The sequence below is a fragment of the Lissotriton helveticus genome, chromosome 9 (genome assembly GCF_964261635.1).
Source record: "Lissotriton helveticus chromosome 9, aLisHel1.1, whole genome shotgun sequence".
NCBI classification, from domain to species: domain Eukaryota; kingdom Metazoa; phylum Chordata; class Amphibia; order Caudata; family Salamandridae; genus Lissotriton; species Lissotriton helveticus.
Genome location: NC_136070.1, coordinates 975,505,641 through 975,524,187, shown reverse-complemented (window position 1 = coordinate 975,524,187; position 18,547 = coordinate 975,505,641). Strand labels below are relative to the sequence as shown.

The 18,547-nt window shown below is 45.8% G+C and overlaps 1 protein-coding gene across 2 annotated transcripts in view; it reads left to right on the top strand.

The window, feature by feature from the left end:
- Nucleotides 1-1,259: 1,259 nt before the first annotated feature.
- Nucleotides 1,260-18,547, top strand: part of LOC144782102 (hyaluronidase-2-like) — an 82,044-nt gene continuing 64,756 nt past the window's right edge. Inside the window, exon 1 of one of the 2 annotated variants that reach the window (XM_078661268.1) lies at nt 1,260-1,461. The gene's annotated coding sequence lies outside the window, so the exon portion shown is untranslated. The remainder of the gene's footprint in view (nt 1,462-18,547) is intronic. The other variant, XR_013601105.1, reaches the window with a different exon arrangement.

Here is an 18,547-nt window from a genome sequence, read left to right as displayed (position 1 = left end):
TTGTAAAGCCCTGCGTCACATTATACCTGCGTCAGGTATAATGTATGCAGGGTGGGCATTCCCACGCAGGAACTCCTCATAAAAGTGATGCAGTGAAATCTACAAGATTTCACTGCGTCACTTCTAGGATGCCACTGCATCAAAACATTATGCCTGCTTGAAGCAGGCGAAAGGAGTGACGCAGTGTAGTGGGAATAGGCCTCAAATTTCATTTCTGGAGTTGCGTCGTGTGTGACTTTTTCCCCAACAGATGTGTCAGAATTTCTCGCGCATCCGTCAATCCTTGTGCCATGGTGCGCCGTATTGTAAATACGAAGCATCCATGGTGGCGCAAGGGTTTCTCAGGGTGGCGCAGGGAAAGGGACGCATCCCTACAGATGCATCACTTTCTTGTAAATCTGCCCAATTGGTTTTGAAAAAGACTCCAAAATAATCTATTGAAGTTTGCACAACAGGAAACAGATTGTGTTATGGTTTTGCTTTGTGATATATTATGCTATTTTCTTGTGAATTCTCACTTTTCTTCAGAGATGTAAACAAATGCTACTACATCGCAAGCCAAAAGCAACACACTCCTTTTAGATTCCAGTGACAAACCAAGTATGTCTGGGGGAATATCAGCGCTCCAGTTGTTCAGAGAGCCTAAGAGAGTGACAGAAACTCACTCTAGCGTGTTCTTTTTCATTCCTGCTTTCTCCCTCTGCCATTGTCTTTCTATCCTTCTCTTTCCTACTTTCCTGTCTTTCTCTCCCTCTTGACCTGGGGCAAAGTCTAATGATGATAAATAAGTTCCAGACGCCAACTACGAACGCCAGACAGTACCCGGCCCCACCTGTCCCCACCGGTACAAATTAAGCACTAGCATCACAGCCTCATTTTGGCTGGGTGAGTATGTACAACGTGTTCAGGGTAGTGTCCTCACTCTCCCTTACTCAATCTAGCAGTTTAGCGGGAATGTCCGCTGACGGCAGCAGTCACTGTGTCACAAGGTGGGACTGAGGAGACAAACAAAAGCCCTCGGAGGGGACGGGGAAAAGTGCTGACGCTCCCGACGCCCTGACTCGGCACTCTGACCCCGGGTTCCGCCGATAGTCTTCGTGGGGGACGCTTCCAGAGCCGGTTGCTGGGCGAGGGAGGGCGCAGCGCTTCCCTTTTCCATTCCCTGTCAGGAAATGAGAGCTGCTGCGCGGAATCCGGCGGGAAGGAAGAGGGTGGGAGCGGTGACGCCGCGACAGGTTGAGACCGGCCGTGATAAGAGCCGTCCCTGCGACCTGCCGGGAACCCTGCGACGCATACCACGGCCTGCTCACCCGGAGACAGCCTTACCGCGCAGAGAGGCGCTGCACTGGGCCTCAACCTGCCTTACCAACCGCGACTCCATCAGAGCGGAGGAGCACAGGCCTCGTGACCTGTTAACAGGCACCGGAGCACCGACCGACCCAACCGAGGACGCCACCAGAGGTAGCGCTTACTTGTATTTATTTATGTAGCGCTTACTACCCCTGAAGAGGCGTTGAAAGAATGGGAGAGTTGAGAATATTGTGTGTGAGAGAAGTAGGGCTTGGGTGTATTGTTGTAGGAAAGAAGAAGGGGGTCGACGTAGAGGAAACTGAGAAAAGGAATTAGAGCGAACAAGATAGGAATGCCTTTCATTCTATAAAACGGACTATATTTGTTAATCCATGCCAAAACTTTTCTAATGTCAAAGGATTTGTATTGTTGAGAGTCCAAACTTTCAAGGTAATGCTACCTATCTCAAACAGACTTCACAGGCTGAGGCTTCACACAGCAGAATCAGCCCAGGAACAAAACAAAAGCACCACTCCTCCAGAGGAAACACCGACGTAATAGGCCTGCTTACCATACAGCACAGCTGGCTTTCAGGAGGCAGAGATCACCCGGGCGTTAATGTTAGCCAGCAGCACTAACCCTCAAGTTACACAGATATCACAAGTTGTTAGCACTGATGCACATCAGGTTTCAGAAGCATTACAGGTTCAGACTGCACAATCAAGATCGGTTTTTTAAGTGACACAGAACCGCAGGCTTTGGATCTGGAGCAGAGTTACCTTACAGGTTATAACAATATATCGGTTTTTGCTTTGGACAAGGCGTTACCAAAGGTAAGTATCTTATTCTTCTGTACAATATAACACTTTCTTCCTGAAACCACTCGTCCTTAGCAAAAAGAGAACTTGTCACCGAGCCTTCTCCAGTGCTGCCCCTAAGATATGGAACTCTCTTCCACCGGAAGTCCTCAACGACTGCTTTCAAACTGGAAGCCAAACGATTCCTAATAAACAAATTCTTACCTTAACTGGGCTAGGCTCACCTGCTCGAAGTCATTGATCCTACACCCATTGTACCATCATTTGATGCTGATCTTCTTTACCTCATTGTGTGCCCTCCTTTATAGACCGCTATGTACCTGTTTATTGTATTACTCTCCTTAACCCCTACCGCGCTACCGCGTTTTCCCGCTGTGCGCTGAAAAAAAAAGTGGCTTGTTTATGACAAAGCCAGCTCGTCATCCGCGTAGCGCAGGTAACGCCCATGACGAGCTGGCTTTGTCATCAGCACTGAAGGGGTTAAACCAGTTGTCCTGTAATTATGCGATTATTTCTGTTTTTTATTCTTGCTTGATGTCGATATTGCATTTGTCCTTCCATCCTTTTGTAAAGCGCTCTGATATCCTTCGGGATCTTGTTCGCGCTATATAAAACTTTATAAATAAATAAATAAAGACAAGAGACTTATCTCTCTAGTGAAATAGAAAGCGCAGACTCTCGCAATAGACAGCAGAGGGAGGACTTAGGCAACAAAGGATGTACAGAGTCAGTTCAGACAGCAGAGCTACCGATCAGTTTTTAATCAACTTAAAAGATCAGGCCTCAGACAACACAGCTGTTTCACATGCTTAGGCCTCAGTCAGAAGAACCATATTTCAGGGTACTAGCACCTGACAGTTTGAGGCTTTACAGAATACGATTATTGCTTAGGTTACCCTGCTCCTATTGGCTGACTAAACAAATTTAACATTCATCTACCAAGTGAGTTTTCCGAGATCCCACTGCGAGTCGGCAAAGAACCACCTCACTTTAAGCCAACACATCAATTGCCTGACCGCTCTACACCTGACCCTTCATGCTCTTTGATAGATGAAGCATCTGACATTTTCAATATTCAAGGTTCACTTATCACATTTTCGATTAATCCTATTTCTTTCAGTTGTGCAGCACACCTGTTTCATGCACGGTGCACAGAAGCTATGGCTTTAAGCACAGCGACTCATTTTCATATTTTTCTCCCTTCCCCATTAGCTACTCTGTTTTAATTCCAAAACTTTGCATTAAAGGGGGAGGAAGGGTGCTTTCTGCAGTTAGAGATTCCCCTCTCCCAGTACACCCCCAAATTATTTGAAATTAATTGAGGAGATGAGGAATAGTAAAGCAGAGATGGAAACGTTCATGACTTAGGGGTGAATGTGAGACAGAGAGATGGCAGAGAAGATATCTAAATAGGGAGAAAGACAGAGCTGGTGAGTTTTGGCAATCAATATTGGGATTTACTGTGCTGATGTTGTATTGTAGTTTTTTATATATAGTCACTAGTCAAATGCTGTGTAGGAGTTGAAGTGCATTTGTTGATGGGCTGCATGCTACTCTGTGTGAGTGCTATGGATGAAGAGTTTGTGTCATATGACCTATATGGATAGTGTTTTGGTGAGTGTGAGGACCAGAGTTGAACTCTTGTCTTTTTTTCCCACTGTGCCTCATGATTGTCAATTCACCAAAATGCTAGGGGTAGCGGAAGTGACATCACGCGTCATTTGACCTTTACGTTCACTCACAGATACATGCTTACACATACACACATACAATCCGACATACACACACTCTCTCTCACGGGAAACATCACTTACAACGCAACTTTTACCACGCAATGCTTTTACATCGCAGCTTTTACAACGCATACCATTACAACGCATTGCGATGGGGGGCGTTCTAGGATAGGGAATAGGTTAATTTACTATCCAATAACCTTCCCTAGTGTCCACGGGGACTGGAGTTGGAATAGTAAATTAAACTATTCACTATCGAGCACCCAAAAGCGCTATGCGTTGTAATGGTATGCGTTGTAAAAACCGTGATGTAAAAGCATGCGTGGTAAAAGGGAAACATCACTTACAACGCAACTTTTACCACGCAATGCTTTTACATCGCAGCTTTTACAACGCAAACCATTACAACGCATTGCGCTGGGGGGCACTCTAGGATAGGGAATATATTTAATTTACTATCCAACACCTTCCCTACTATCCACGGGGACTGGAGTTGGAATAGTAAATTAAATAATTCACTATCCAGCGCCCCAAAGCACTATGCATTATAATGGTATGCGTTGTAAAACTCGCGTTGTAAAAGCATGCGATGTTAAAGCATGCGTTGTAATGTCGTACATCCGTGGTAAAAGCATGCGTTGTAATGTCGTACATCCCTCTCTCACACATTAACAAACTCACCTGAACGCATGCGCACAACATACATATAAAAGCCTTTTTTACTTACCTCTGCTGCCAGGGCGATCATATTCTAACGAATTGTACTCCATTTTTTATTTCACTAATACCGAGCAATATATGGCTATTCAGTATTAGTGTGATAAGAACATTGACAAAAAACAAGGAGATTGGTTCCCAAACCGATCGCCATGAGGACCAGCTGCTCCTGTGTTCCAGGCACTGATTTTGCAAACCTCTGAGGCGAGGCGTTTCAAATGCATTGGCAGAGGTCGCAGCTGTGACCCCTGGTGACCTGTAAATACCGCCTATGCTGTGCACACGCCTGAATTTGAACCAAAAGGAGCTATAGGACTCTTCAACATTACATGGTGGTGTATGGATGGACAGAAAGCCTATGAGAGCAGTGTGGCCAATGTGGGATGTGTTTTGGCGTGGTTCATGTGTGGCAAAGAGTGTTTAACTTGTGTTGAAGCTACCGGTAGGTGAAGAAGCATCTCCAGCCAGGATGTTTTTGCAGGCCAGAGGTAAAGCACAAAGAGGGCTTGTTTACCAATCATTTTGGGTGCAGGGATTGCATAGCCAGTATGCTGCTGTTGCAGCTCAAGGATACTGTAAACAGGGCAAAGATGCCATGTACCTAAGGTTTCAAAAAATCCTTGGCAAGGATTTTACATGTCTTTTGCATCTCTCTGAGTCCTGTTCATTGTTCCATTAGCACTTTGAGGCGACCTTAGAGTGAAATAGAGCACTGTAAAAATTGAACAATATTACGTGGCGAGGGCCCTGGACGTTCTTGCATAGGTATGCATTTAAAAGACACACAAATGATGGACAGAATTCAGAACAAATCAACTATTCACCCCCAGGCAAGAGATCTGGGTTAAATCCATCGTTCTTTAGCTCACTTAGCCACCCCAGTTTAAACCCAGCCATATGCAAATCAGTCTTGACCCTGCTCCTCATGGATACATTCCAGCCCAAACTGCCAAGCCAGGTCCTCCCTGGACCAGAAACAAGCATCCTGGCACCAGGTTTGGGGTAACACCCCTTATCAGCCAGGCTAGCTTGAATCCAGTGGCACAGTGAGCCCGGGACCCACGTCTGGGCATACCTGGCACACTTAGGGCGATAAAGCAAAAGACACACAAATGATAGATGGAATGCAGAACAAATCAAACATTCACCCCAAGTCAAGAGTACATTGGAGGGCTCTTCGCAAAGGTTGACCGGTCACCTTTTATTTGCTTATTGCTGTATTTGGGTGTTAAACTGGTATTAATGGGGTGAAGCTTTTGCCCAGATCATGTTAAAGTGTACAAATGACAAAATTAAGAAGCAATACTGTTACACAATGTGTAGGCCATATAATTTGCCTTTCTTGCCACATAATTTGGTCAACGTTGTTGCAAAACTTTGCCCTGCCCTATCACATCATTCTATTTGTTCTGGGTGTGGCCCAGGCTCACTCGCTACGTAAAAGGGTGAGTGAGTAATTCTACACAAATTTCCCTGGAAGCAATTTTATATAATTGCCAATTCCATTGTACAAGTTGTCTTTTAGCTCCCTAGATGCCATTGTCATATAAAAAGGGGTTTCGGGGCGCGCTGTGGTTCTTGTCCACTACTCTGACCCACAGAGTATTACTTCACTGAGCAACGGGTTGTAAATGAAAAATTGGACTTGAATATGGAGTCTTTCAAGACACAGAGTAGTCTGTCTCTCTGCTGAGGTTACCATATTTTATTGTGTTGTAATTGCATTTATATAGCGCTTACTATCCCCGACGAGGCGTCAAAGCTCTTTTTCGGCGAGTAGCACGCTACTCCAGGACCCATAAAGGATTAGTGTTGAATTAGTATAGTGAAATATGAAAGAAATTTGAGTGTATGACCCCATGTCAATGGGGATGCCGTGTTATAATCTAATCACTGGCATTCATTCAACAGCAATGAATTCTGGGAGTTGTATTGCTGGTCCAGCTTAATTGGATTAAAGCTACCTTTACCTCAACCCACTACCGAAAAGAGGAATCGGTTTCTAAATGGTGAGTCCCCTTATAGGCAACTCTGTGGCTCTCCTCCTCTGGGCCTAAAGTTTACAGAGGCACTCAAAGCGCGTTCATTTAGTGCCACAGTCCTAGACCGTCTTGATGTTTACTTGAGCAGTCAAAGTGCTTAGAAGGCACCACATTAATCATTAGATGGTGCTCCAGTGGATGAATAGGTAGTAAATCAATGCTCATTCAATGTTTGGACTCTTGGCAGGGACTTCATACTGCTGTGAGGAAACAGTGAGGATATAAGAAAGAAATATCGCAGAGAGGGCAGAGATGAGAGAACGAATTCGGATACCGGCAGAGATGGGGGGAGAAAACGGAGAGTCAAGAAAAGAGAGGGTAGAAAGGACAGCGCTCATATGGAAGAAAACTGCAGAGACAGAGAGGAAACGAAAAAAAGGGGGGCAGTGTCAAGAAAGATGGAGAGAGAAGTGAGGGGGGGTAGAAAGGAGGCAGGAAGAAAGGTGAGAGGAAGAAAATGAAGTCGTGGCTTGGCGGAGGAGGGAGGGAACAACGGAAAGGGGTGCGAAGGACACATGCACTGGAATAAAGGGGAGAAGCAGAAAGGTGGGAGACTAGAAAGATGAGAGGGGAGAAGAAGAGGTAAGTGTGGTGGAAAGGTCAGTGGTAAGCAGAGATTGAGGGGTGGAAAGAGCAGAGGTAGGAGGGAGAAAGCAAAGGGGTTCCATGAAAGATATATACACAAAATGGAGGGATTTAGAAAGGGCAGAGTTATTAAGGCAGAGAAGGGGGTAGCAAGAGCAGTGGTGCAAGGGTAGAAATGAAGGGCAGAGAGAGGAGGGAAGAAAGCCGATAGGTGCAAAGGGCAGAGGTCGGCAGGCAGAAAAGATTGGATCGGGCTGAGAGGGCAGTGGTAGAAGGAAAGAAAGGAGTGTGGAGTAGAAATTGAAGAGGGAGGAGATAAAAGGGGAGGGGTAGAGTGGACAGAACAGAAGGAGGAAAGGGAGGGGTTAATAGAGGTCGGAGTTGTTGGGCAGAGAGTCAGGAGAAGGTAGAAAGAGCCTGAGGTGAAAAAGAACAAATGTGTGTGCTATAGAGTATCTAGTGAGGGTAGAAACTAAGGCGAGGGTAGAAGGAAAGACAGACAGACGAGTTGAGGCTGTGGGTGGGCAGTTGATCAGACAGGGGGGGGCAGGCACATGTTGAAACGGCATCTCCTTGTATCTTTTCCTCCATCTGTTTCCTGAGGCCCTGAAGTCTCTTCATCTTGACAAGACTGCTTCGGATGCCTTCGGCGCTTTGAAGATTGCTCCATTAAATCCTCGTTTTGACAAGGAAATGTATCTCCCCCCTGCCTCTGTGTTCTCGTGTCTCAGACCCCGCTCCTGCAGGGCAGCATGGGAAGGGATGACGTTGATGGAGGGGATATTTGGTAAAATAAGTGAGCGCGGCTTTTCAGGGGCTGGGTCTGCTTTTCCAATCGTTCCGCCTTTTAGGCCTTCGTGGTAATTGGCCTGGATTCGGCCCTGTTCACTCCCCCCTCCACCCAGAGTTACCGAGAGCCGAGCAATTGGTAACTAAACTATAAGGGCGACTTTTTAGGGAGTATAGGTGAACCTCTGAGAAATGAGGGATTGTCGGGGGAATCTGTAATTTCAGGTTTGATACAAAGGCCTTCTTTGCACAAAATGTTATGTTAAATGATTTATGTTGTCTGTATGACCGCTATGTGCTTAAAGCGCTCTGATATCTGCGAGGATCTAGTTCGCGCTCTATAAAACTTTCAAAATAAATAAATAAATAAATCCACTAGTAATTCAACCTACCCACGCCTCCCCTTCCACCGCCGAGTTTCATTCCGAGTTTGGGCTGTTTGCAGAAGGTAGAACAAGCGTTGGCAAAGCAAACAGGTTTCGCCTATGCGCGATCTATTGTTTTTGCCAACGTTTTTTTCATGTTGTGCAGCATGGCTTAAAGTACAAAAATAATAATTAAAATTGCGCCATGAAGCGCCCAGCATTGGCAGCGTCATAGCGTTTTCTTAACTTTAAGCCATGTTGTACAACTGCCCGCGCTGCAGAGTGGATGGGGTCACGCAGCACGAGAGAGGAGGAGGGTGGGGGCAGGTGGACAGCGGGAGGGAAGGGGCAATGGACAGTGGAGGTGCTCACTCGAGAACAATTCACATTTTCAAAAGACTGCTCCTCCCACAGAAAGCAGGGCTGGGTCAGAGGCAGATAGAACTGGAGGCCTCTCACCCACCTGGCATGCATTATTGGGATTCACGGGCCAATCAAGTGTCAGCCTCGAATTCTATCAAAAATCCGTCTTCCGCTTAGAAGTGGGCAGCACAGAGCTACAACGCCAGTCATCCCAACCAGGCCCGGTTCTAGAGGGTGGGCCAGGCCCACCCAAGGAAGATCCTGGCCCACCCAAGGCCACCCGGAGAAATGGAAAAGCAGTGAACATACCTGGGCCGCACAAACCGAAAGGCTGCTACAGCTCCAGTGTAGTCTCTGCAAGCCACAGAGCCAGCTGGTCCTTTCTCATGTGCAGGATGACAATGCCTGGCAGGGGCACAGGGTCAAGGCTGATTTGCATATGGCTGGGTTCAAACTGGAATGGCATGGTGAGCAAAAAAATGATGGATTTAGGCACAGATCTCTGTACTGGGGTGAATGTATGACATTGTTCTGCATTCTGTCCATCAACTGTTGTTTTTGCATTTGTCACCTCGAGTGGGACGGGTATGCCCAGACCTGGGTCGTGTGCTCTCCATGCCACTGGAGTCAAGCTATCCTGGCTGATGAGGGCTGAACGCTCGAAACTGGTCCTAGCATGCTTGATTCCAGTCCAGGGAGGACCTGGCCTGGCAGTTCGGGCTGGACTGTTCCCATGAGGCACAGGGTCAAGACTGATTTGCATATGGCTGGGTCCAAACTGGAATGGCATGGTGAGCAAAAAAACAATGGATTTAGGCCCAGATCTCTGTACTGAGGTGAATGTATGACATTGTTCTGCATTCTGTCCATCAACTGTTCTTTTTGCAGGGGCGGCACAGCATGGTGCATCTCCTCCCATCCCAGGCCTCTGGAGAGGACTTTGAGTCCTTGGGGAGCGGCTGATGCTTTCAAGCAGCACAATTAATAAGTCTTAGGTGGGGGGAGGGGGGGTGCGTTGGCTCGCAGCAGGTCACACTGATCAGATAGTAACGCTAGGGGGTGGGGGTCTTTCTTGGTTTAAAAACTGTGTAGTGATATCATACCAGATGCAGATTGGAAGTTTCATTCTGTGCTCAACGAAGAGTGATGGAACTTCAGAAATATAACAATAAGGACTGAAATGACGTTAACTATGACTAGAAATGGAAATGGGTAAAAGGGGAAAATTCGATGTTGACAAAGTTGCAAAAGTGACAAAGATCCAGTGAAACAATAATGCACCCTCTATGTTGGGGCAAAAGGAGAGGTGCAGAGTTAAAGAGAGAGACTGAGGCAACAGAACATAAGAGACGGAGTGGGGAGTAGAGACAAAAAGAGGGGGAGAGGAAAGATACTAGAAGAGAGGGAAATAATTATAGATAAGCACACTGAGGAAGGGAAACAGAGAGAGAGGGAAACAGCCTCACACACACTTCTTAGTTCTGACGTTCCATCAGTCCACAGCTTGATTTAGAGGTTGGTGATACCTAGAGGAAGTTCCATATATTGAGTAAACCACAAGAAAGCCATAGTATGGTCAAAGGAATGCCAATGGGGCATCCTCAAAATGATCAAAAAAATTCAGCGTTTTATTCCACCCAATTCCGTGAAAACAGCTGGCACAGCTTTGGCCCTTTCACGACTCGATTACGGCAATGCCTTATATGTCGGCATACAATCCTAGCTGCTGACTAAGCTCCAGAGGATGCAGAACGCAGCCGTAACTGATCCTCAATATACCAAAACATCAATCAGTATCACATCGGCTGAAGGAACTCCACTGGCTCTCTGTGGACAAGAGGATAGCGTTTAAGTCCCAGTGTCTAGCATTCAAAGCAGGACAGGGAATAGGTCCCCTCTATTTGAGAGCCCAACTAAAAAAATACACCCCTGCCAGAAACTTGAGATCCTACCAGGCACTTCTACTGAGCACTCCCAGACACAGGCAGGTCCGTTGGGGAGGCAGGAGTTTCATATTAGGGGCAACGATAATCTGGAACTCCCTGCCGCTACACCTAAAAAACTGCAAATCACTACTCGAATTTAGGAAACAGCTAAAAACATGGCTATTCAATAAATAGAAGAAATTATACATTAACAAAGCAATCGTGGTTTTCTTTTCATCAGCTGGACATTAGCGTCAAGACACCTTCGGGTAATCGAGCGCTTAACAAGTCTCAAATGCAATCCAATCCAAAATTCAACTGTGAATTCTCCCCTGTTTCTAACAATTCCACCGGAAATAGGTGGATTTTCGCTTACTACTCAACAATAAAACATACTTGTGGTCTGATATCGACTAAAAGTAGAGCAAGCCCTCCACTTTCCTGAATAACATTTGGGAGCTGCAGACCGGAAAGCTCTCACAGAGACAGGAATCTATCTATTGTCCTCAGAGAATGGTCTTCTGCAAATGTCATGGGTGGCTAAAGCAGGTAGTTACTGACAGCAGCAATTCAGTAAATGGGACACAATGAAATATAACATTAGGTGTAGGACACAAACAAGTTCAAGTGCTAGAGAGACGTTAGGGTGACAGACACGAGAAGGCACAATTGAAGAAAGGGAGAATTTTTAGGGCAGGAATAAGAAATGAAGTAAAAATCAAAGAGGCAGTAAAAATTGAGAGAGTGGGGAATAAGAACATGGGAGGTAGAAAAAGAACTCTCCGCGATACATTCGGGAGTGCAGATGTCTTGTCCCACGAAACGAAGCCTACCATGGCTTTATCAGACTGACGGAGGACGTTACAATCCTTTCTGTTAAATTGGGACCTATTGATACGGCACTTTTTGAATTATATACTGCCAACATATTAAGGGTTTCGAAATAATAGTTGGACTGGATCTTGCAGTGCGCCAGGAAGTACTCTTTTGAGAAGACGTAAACTTTGAGCCCTGAAGAAGTCCTCAAGCAGGACGAAACGCATTGGCTACTGTGGAGTTGTTGAAGGAAAAAGAAATCAAAATAAAGTGACTTGTAGAACAAGAAAATTTAGTTGGAAACATCTATTTATTGTACACTTTTCTTGAGTGCTGGTCAATTCTTGTATGAGGTAGAAAAAGAACGAAGGATAGAGTTCATATGCGCGGCAGAGGAGTTTGAAAGAGGGGGAGTTTGTCGACTAAGGGAGAGGGAGGGAAATAGTGCTGGGGCGATGGAAATCGGGAAAATCAGGGCTACAACGGCGAGAGAGAGAAATAAGATGGAAAACAAGAGAGGCAGAATAATGGGAGGGAGAATGATATAGGAGGGGATTAAAATCGATAGAGGGGTTTGTAGAATGAGAGAAAGAGAGGGAGAGAGACAGAATGAAAAGTTCATACAACATATGGACAAACATACCTAAACATAGAAAACCCAATAGATGTGGTGGGTGATAACATGAGAGTTCTGCTGAAATGAGAGATTAAAAAAAAGGGAAGACAGGGATAACAACTAGAAGGAGCAGTAAAGGGCTGTTCATATGTGTGGGGGAGCAAAAGAGAGAGCAAGGGCACAGGTAGTACATAGAAAAAGAAACAAACGACTGTTGTTGAAGTGATTTCCTCCAGCATGTCAAGCAGAGTCAGATCATATCTCTTCCCAACAGTATAAATGTCACCAAGTACCAAGCTGTGTTACACCCCCTTAGACATCACACTCGGAGAGATTTCTGTGTGGCAATCAAAAAGGTCCATGAAAGACTTGGATGTGTGCAGCCACTGAAGCTTGTAGATTAGCAGTCAGTTTGCTGACTTATTAACCCTTTCTATGCTGATGACGGAATGGCTCCGTCATCAGCTGCGGTGGCGCTGTGCTGATGACGGAGCGGTTCCGTCATGGCCCGGCCGCCGCGCCTGCGCGGCCCTGATTTCGCGCCTGCGCGGCGCGTTCTATTGAGCGGGCGGGGCCATGACGGAACCGCTCCGTCATGAGCACAGCCCAACCGCGGCTGATGACGGAGCGGTTCCGTCACCGGCATGCGGCCGCCCCGCCCCCTTAGTGCTGCGGCGGAATAGCCGCCGCAGCGATGTGGTTAAGGGTGGGAAAAGAATCAGAAGACCTCAGGGTGACCAGGAAAGTCAGTGATCTGATGGGAAACAATACCTTCTGCTATGTGAAATTGAGAAGAAGATGCAGCAACAAGAAGATGACCTGTGCCCCAGGGGCCTAAGGTGGACCAGAGCTCCAATGGTTAGTGTCCCTGAGAAGGATCCTCTGGGCACTTGAGCGGTGCCAGGAGCCACAAGTAAATGACACTGAGCAGGAGCCTTAGCACCCCCATGGTGAGAAGGAGAGATGGGGACTATCAGGAGCCTTGAGAACCTTGGAGTGAGCAGGATTTCGGGCAACTTGGGGTGAGCATAAACCTCAAGACCCTGAGAGTAAGCTCAAGGCACATGGACCTGAACTGAGCAATGCCCCTGAGGCATGTGTTCACTCCCAATGCCCACTGCGAGGATTGAGGGTGGGCAGGAGCTTCAGCTGTCTGGCAGTGACAGTACACCTCATGCCCTTAGGGTGAGCAAAAACATCAAGGAAGCTAATCGGATATATAAGGTTTGCTGAATCTCATGGTAAACTTCAGGGAAATGAGGCTTATCTTTATTGCAAGTGCGATAACATCCATGCATTTCGGGCATTTCCTGACTGCCTTGTTCACGATGTTGGGCCACACATAAAGCTTTGTTTTAAATACATACATTTCTTGATTAAAAACATGGTCCTAGAAAGAGGACAATGTTCATCACAGTTCAGATAGTATCAACACAGGGTAAAACCATGGTAGCCATTTTGTAATGTATAGTGGTATAATACTTTTCAATGTGTTAAAAGTATCTAGAAACTTTTTTTTAAAAGGACTGTGCCTTACACATGATAATATTATTGTTTTCTCTTTACAACACCACCTAATACCACTACTTCACTTATTTTATGGAAAGTTCCATTACTCAATATATATATAATATAGTTGCTAAGAGATATGTGGCAGCAGGAATATTTCTGCACATGACCAAGAGCAGGGTGCAGTTCACCTGCGTGCTGCACCTCTCCCTTTCAAGAAAGGCGGAAATCCAGTAGGGAAAGCAAAGAAGGTACCTTGTTGGTTGGTTGTTATGGTGTTTATGTCAAAGGTCGACAATGTACTTAAAATATCAGATCTCTGCAATATTTGTTACCACTGCCCATTCTTGTTAACGTGGACCCAATCCTGTTCATGGCCCCCCTGAGCTAGATTCCTAGAGCCGGGCCTGTCCCCAACAAGCAATAAAGGGCATATTATCAAGGACCAGTGTTAAAATATCGCTGTTTTATCGGCAGGAAACTGCCTATAAAACAGCGATAATGGGCTTGATAATACCCCCTTGCTAATTCCCATAGAAGCCCATGTTCTGGTGTTAACATGGGCTTCTACGGGAATTAACAAGGGTGTATTATCAAGCCCATTATCGCCGTTTTATCGGCAGGAAACTGCAGATAAAACAGCGATAATTTTAACACTGGTCCTTAATAATATGCCCCTAAGAGCCTGGTAGGGTGCAGGGTTAGTAGTCTGCCTGTTCGCTCACTATTTGCAAGCAGGTCTGTGCCTCTGAAAGACAGCAGCGTCGCCTGTGACTGGGCCACAGGCCCAAGGATGAGAAGCCTGGGTCTAGTCGAGGCCTACATTTTTGGAGAATTGGAATTTTGGAAGTAAGTCCTGAAAATAATCGGCCTCTAGAAGGGAGAACTGGAGCAGGGACCGGAAGGAGATTATAGGCTAAAACAAAATGTTTGCTGACGGTCACGCCAGTGATGGTGACACATTGGAGAGCGAAGGCCTTGAGACTTGATGCATTCACTACAAAGTAAATCATCCAGGCTGGCAGGCCGGGGTGATAACAACGCAGGGCATTTGTAGGAGCCTGAATGCACCATTTTAAGGGACGTCATCCACCCGATATGCTCTCTCAGCCTATGCGCTGCTGCTACCCCTGTATTTATTGGTGACTGAACTGTCCAAGAAGGCCAAGCACTCATTTTTACAAATTTGCTCAATGTCAGATGTATGAAAGGCTGAGTCAGTCATACATTACATGTTCATTCACTCTGACTGCCATAGGACTTCTTATACCAAAGGACTCACCCTCAAACTTAAGATTATGGGGCCTTGTCAGACATTTTAGAGTATGCGAAGAGTAATTCTCCTGAAGATGTCATTTAAGTACTTGAACATCTCTTTGTGAAATGGTTCAAAATATCTATAATTGGAGAAAACGGGACTATTAATGAAATGTTCATATACAATTAGCATAAATAGAAAGTACTGTGTCCTCTTTTCACTATTAGTAATAGGGAGTTGGGGGTTTCAGGGCCACTTCACACAGGAATGTAAAAGTACGTACAAAAATACTACTGGAAATTACAGAATGCTTTTGTAAATAAGTCACAAAGCCATTATATTTTCTCACCAACTGTCTCAGGCAGAAGAGGAAGATTAGTAAAAAGTCCTGCTAACATAGTATGATAAAAAATGTTATTGTAAGTATAATAAGCCGGGATAGTAGCAAGACTAGACTGGGCAACCAAAAGCAGCACAGGCGAAGATACTCAAAACAGCCCCGCTCTCTTCCCCTTTCTGTGCTATCTCTCTCTTTTTCAATCCATCCATTTTCTTTCTCTCCTTCCCCTCTCTCTCTCTGATCCTTTTCAGACTACCTCTTGCTCCCTCTCTCTGTCTTGAAGCCCCCCCTTGCCTCTGGTACGGCCGGCATTCAAGGGCTCCAACCCACGGGGGGAAATGACTGGTGGGATAAAAGGCCAGTCGGCCCTCTATAGTGGAACTGCCATTCATCTATTGCTCATCTCCAAAGAATGTCTAGAAAGCACCAATGACCTGATTTAGAGTTTGACTGAAAGAAGTTCCTTCCTCCGTTGGAGGGAAGTTACCTCCGCCACCTCAGCGGATGAGAGAAATCCAGCACATTTCTCCTTCTCCGCCAAGTCAGTGAAGAGTTCTTGGCCAGATAGTGGCATCTCTCAGTGGCATTTACCACTGTCAGGAAAAAGTCACAGGAAATCTACGGGTGCTTTAACCTCAGCATTGGGGCCTCGCAACCAGATCGTCCAACAATCTTCCTCTTGCATTTATGAACTGTTTATTGACATTTAACCAAAACAGGGCCCTATGGAAGGCAGGGCAAAAGACTGTTTATATTTATGTCTAATTCAGTATTTAGCCAGAGTATTAACATTTAGTGATGATTCTTCACTCCTACGGAGCACTAAGTCTTTTTGGAGAGTTCAGTCTCTGGACGTACCAACAGAGGCGTAGCGTGGGTTGCCAGTGCCCGAGGCAAGTCAAGTATCCTTCTACTTTTTGCTTTAAAATTTTGCGCCCCTAAAAATGCCCCTAAGAAATTTGCGCCTGGGGCAACTGCACCTGTGCCCCCCCACCACCACGCTACGCCACTGCGTACCACACCTTGATTGAAGTGTAGGCTTAACTTTGCCTGTAGTTATTCTCTGGCTCCCAGTCAAGCTTCAAATGCACATGCGTGTCTGAGAGTAACCCCCGTCTATTTTCAGTGCTGGCTGGCCCTGCCAGTAGTCATCCCAAGAACCCTTCTTGTGAACCATCCCCCAAACCCTCTGGACCCCTTTCTTCAGACCGAAGGAATGCCTTAATCTTACTTCTGATTGTGGGATTCCCGCATTCTTCATTTATCCTCTACTCTTCTCTCTTTTCAGGTCTGGTGTTAGCAAAGAGCTTTTGATTTTACTAATTTTGTATGTATAATACACTTACTTAAAGGGGCTTCCAACCACCTCTCATTATCCATTGGTCTGTTGGTATGTCATTCACATTTTGCTTCCGCGCAACACAGGATACAGCCAATAGGTGAGCCTACTTCAGCCACTGGCCGACATCATTTGGAGTGACTGCATTTAGCCCTTACACAAGAAGCACATCCGCACACAAGGTAGTTTCCTTCAGTGCCAGTGTTTTTAATTTTACTTTATTGTTACTTTAGTGTTGCATTTGTTCATAGAGACTGATGTGATAGCATGATGATCTCTACCAGAAGTTCCCAGTACTGGGCACCTTCCAGCTTTATCAGCTCCCCTCTCCTGCCAGTGCTGTTGTAAATTCATTTTAATTGGCTTGTTTATCTGACTGCTGTTTTTTCACACCATACTAGCAGCTCACATGAACTCTGAGTATAAGCTCATAGGGCGCTCTTGCGGTGCTCTTTCTTTACAACCCTCTCACTCATTCCTTCTTTCGTTCCTTCTCTTCTTTCTTTCTTGCCTTCCTCATTCTTCCTTTCCTTCTTTACTTTCTTTCTTGTCTTCCACTTTCTGTCTTGCCTGCTACTTACTTTCCTTCTTGCCTTTCTCTTGCTTTCTTTTTTCTCGTCTTTTCTTTCTTTCTTTCTTTCTTTCTTTCTTTCTTTCTTTCTTTCTTTCTTTCTTTCTTTCCTCTTTGCTGGCTTCAGGCCATGGTCATGGTTTTGGTGTTACCTCGAAACCGGGCCGGTCCTCGGATGCTTGTTTCCGTTCTGGGAAGGACATGGCTTTTGTAGTTCGGACTGGACTGTTCCCATGGGGCACAGGGTCAGCGCTGATTTGCATATCGCCATTGTCTAACCCAGGGTGGTGTGGAGTGGAAAAACGATGGATTTGGGCCCAGATCTTTGGACTGGGGTGAATGTGTGACATTGATCCACATTCTGTCCATCATTGTTGTGTTTGCAGGTACGGCTTCAGGCCATGGTGCAGCCCTGATAGGCCAGTTTAAAGACTGTGGTCCAATAGCTGTGCCGAAGTTTGGCACCCTTCACATCTTTTGCAGCATTTCCTGCCCTCAACCACACTTCTGACCAGTTCCCTCTTTGTTTGCTGCCTCTTGGGCTGGACCACTGGAAACATGCTCTGGGTCTCTGCACCCTTTGAGTGCATATCTGCTATGCTTAGCTCGCTACTGGCTTAATCTTCCGGCCCATAAGGCCTTCTAGGAGTCCCTGCGTTTATTAATAAGGAAGTGGAATGAGTGTTAGAAAACTTGGTACATGTTTCCCCGATGGCTGGCTCGAGGCCCTCTTGGAATCTCCACCCCAAAACGGGCCAAACCTTTCATGTGGCTTCTGGCTATCGCCCGCACTCCAACTTCATGTGCCAATTCGCATTAGCAATTGATGTGGAAAGGGGAGAGAAAAAGATACCTGCTTTAGTGACTGCATTATATACAAAGCGAAACCAGAAAACCTGGAATAAATCTTGGCCTCCATGTTTAATCAAATTGTGGGACCCTAGGCAAATATTTTATTTCACCAAGAAGCCTCTTTTATATTTATTTTCAGATATGAGAGCACCTTCAAATAAGTGAATTTGGGATGTGCGCTGCACAAAATCATCTTGTGTTTGATTTAAAAGACTAATGCTGCTCCATGTATTAATTAACACATAACATAAGGGAGCGCAGGGTAATTCACTTGCCACTTTCCTCTAACGGGGTAGTCAGGGCGGTGGAGGAGGCAGGAATGTGTCATGTGTACAAACTATCACTTGTACTAAAATGGAACACTTCTACATGTTAAAGAAACACTTTTTTTATTTTTTAAATAGAGATTTTATCCTATTTTTACGTGATGATTATTGCTCGATTTACATAGGGCTCGGCTGCTGCAGGGAGCCACGCCAGACCCTTGGCTCGACTCCCCCTGTAAACGTGTTGGCTCGCCCACTTTAGTTCAGTTGTCTGGTTCCAGGGACAGCAGCACGGGAGCACAATGTGGGGAGATAATATCGGTTATAGTCACGTCCTTTTGTCTTCAGACAAG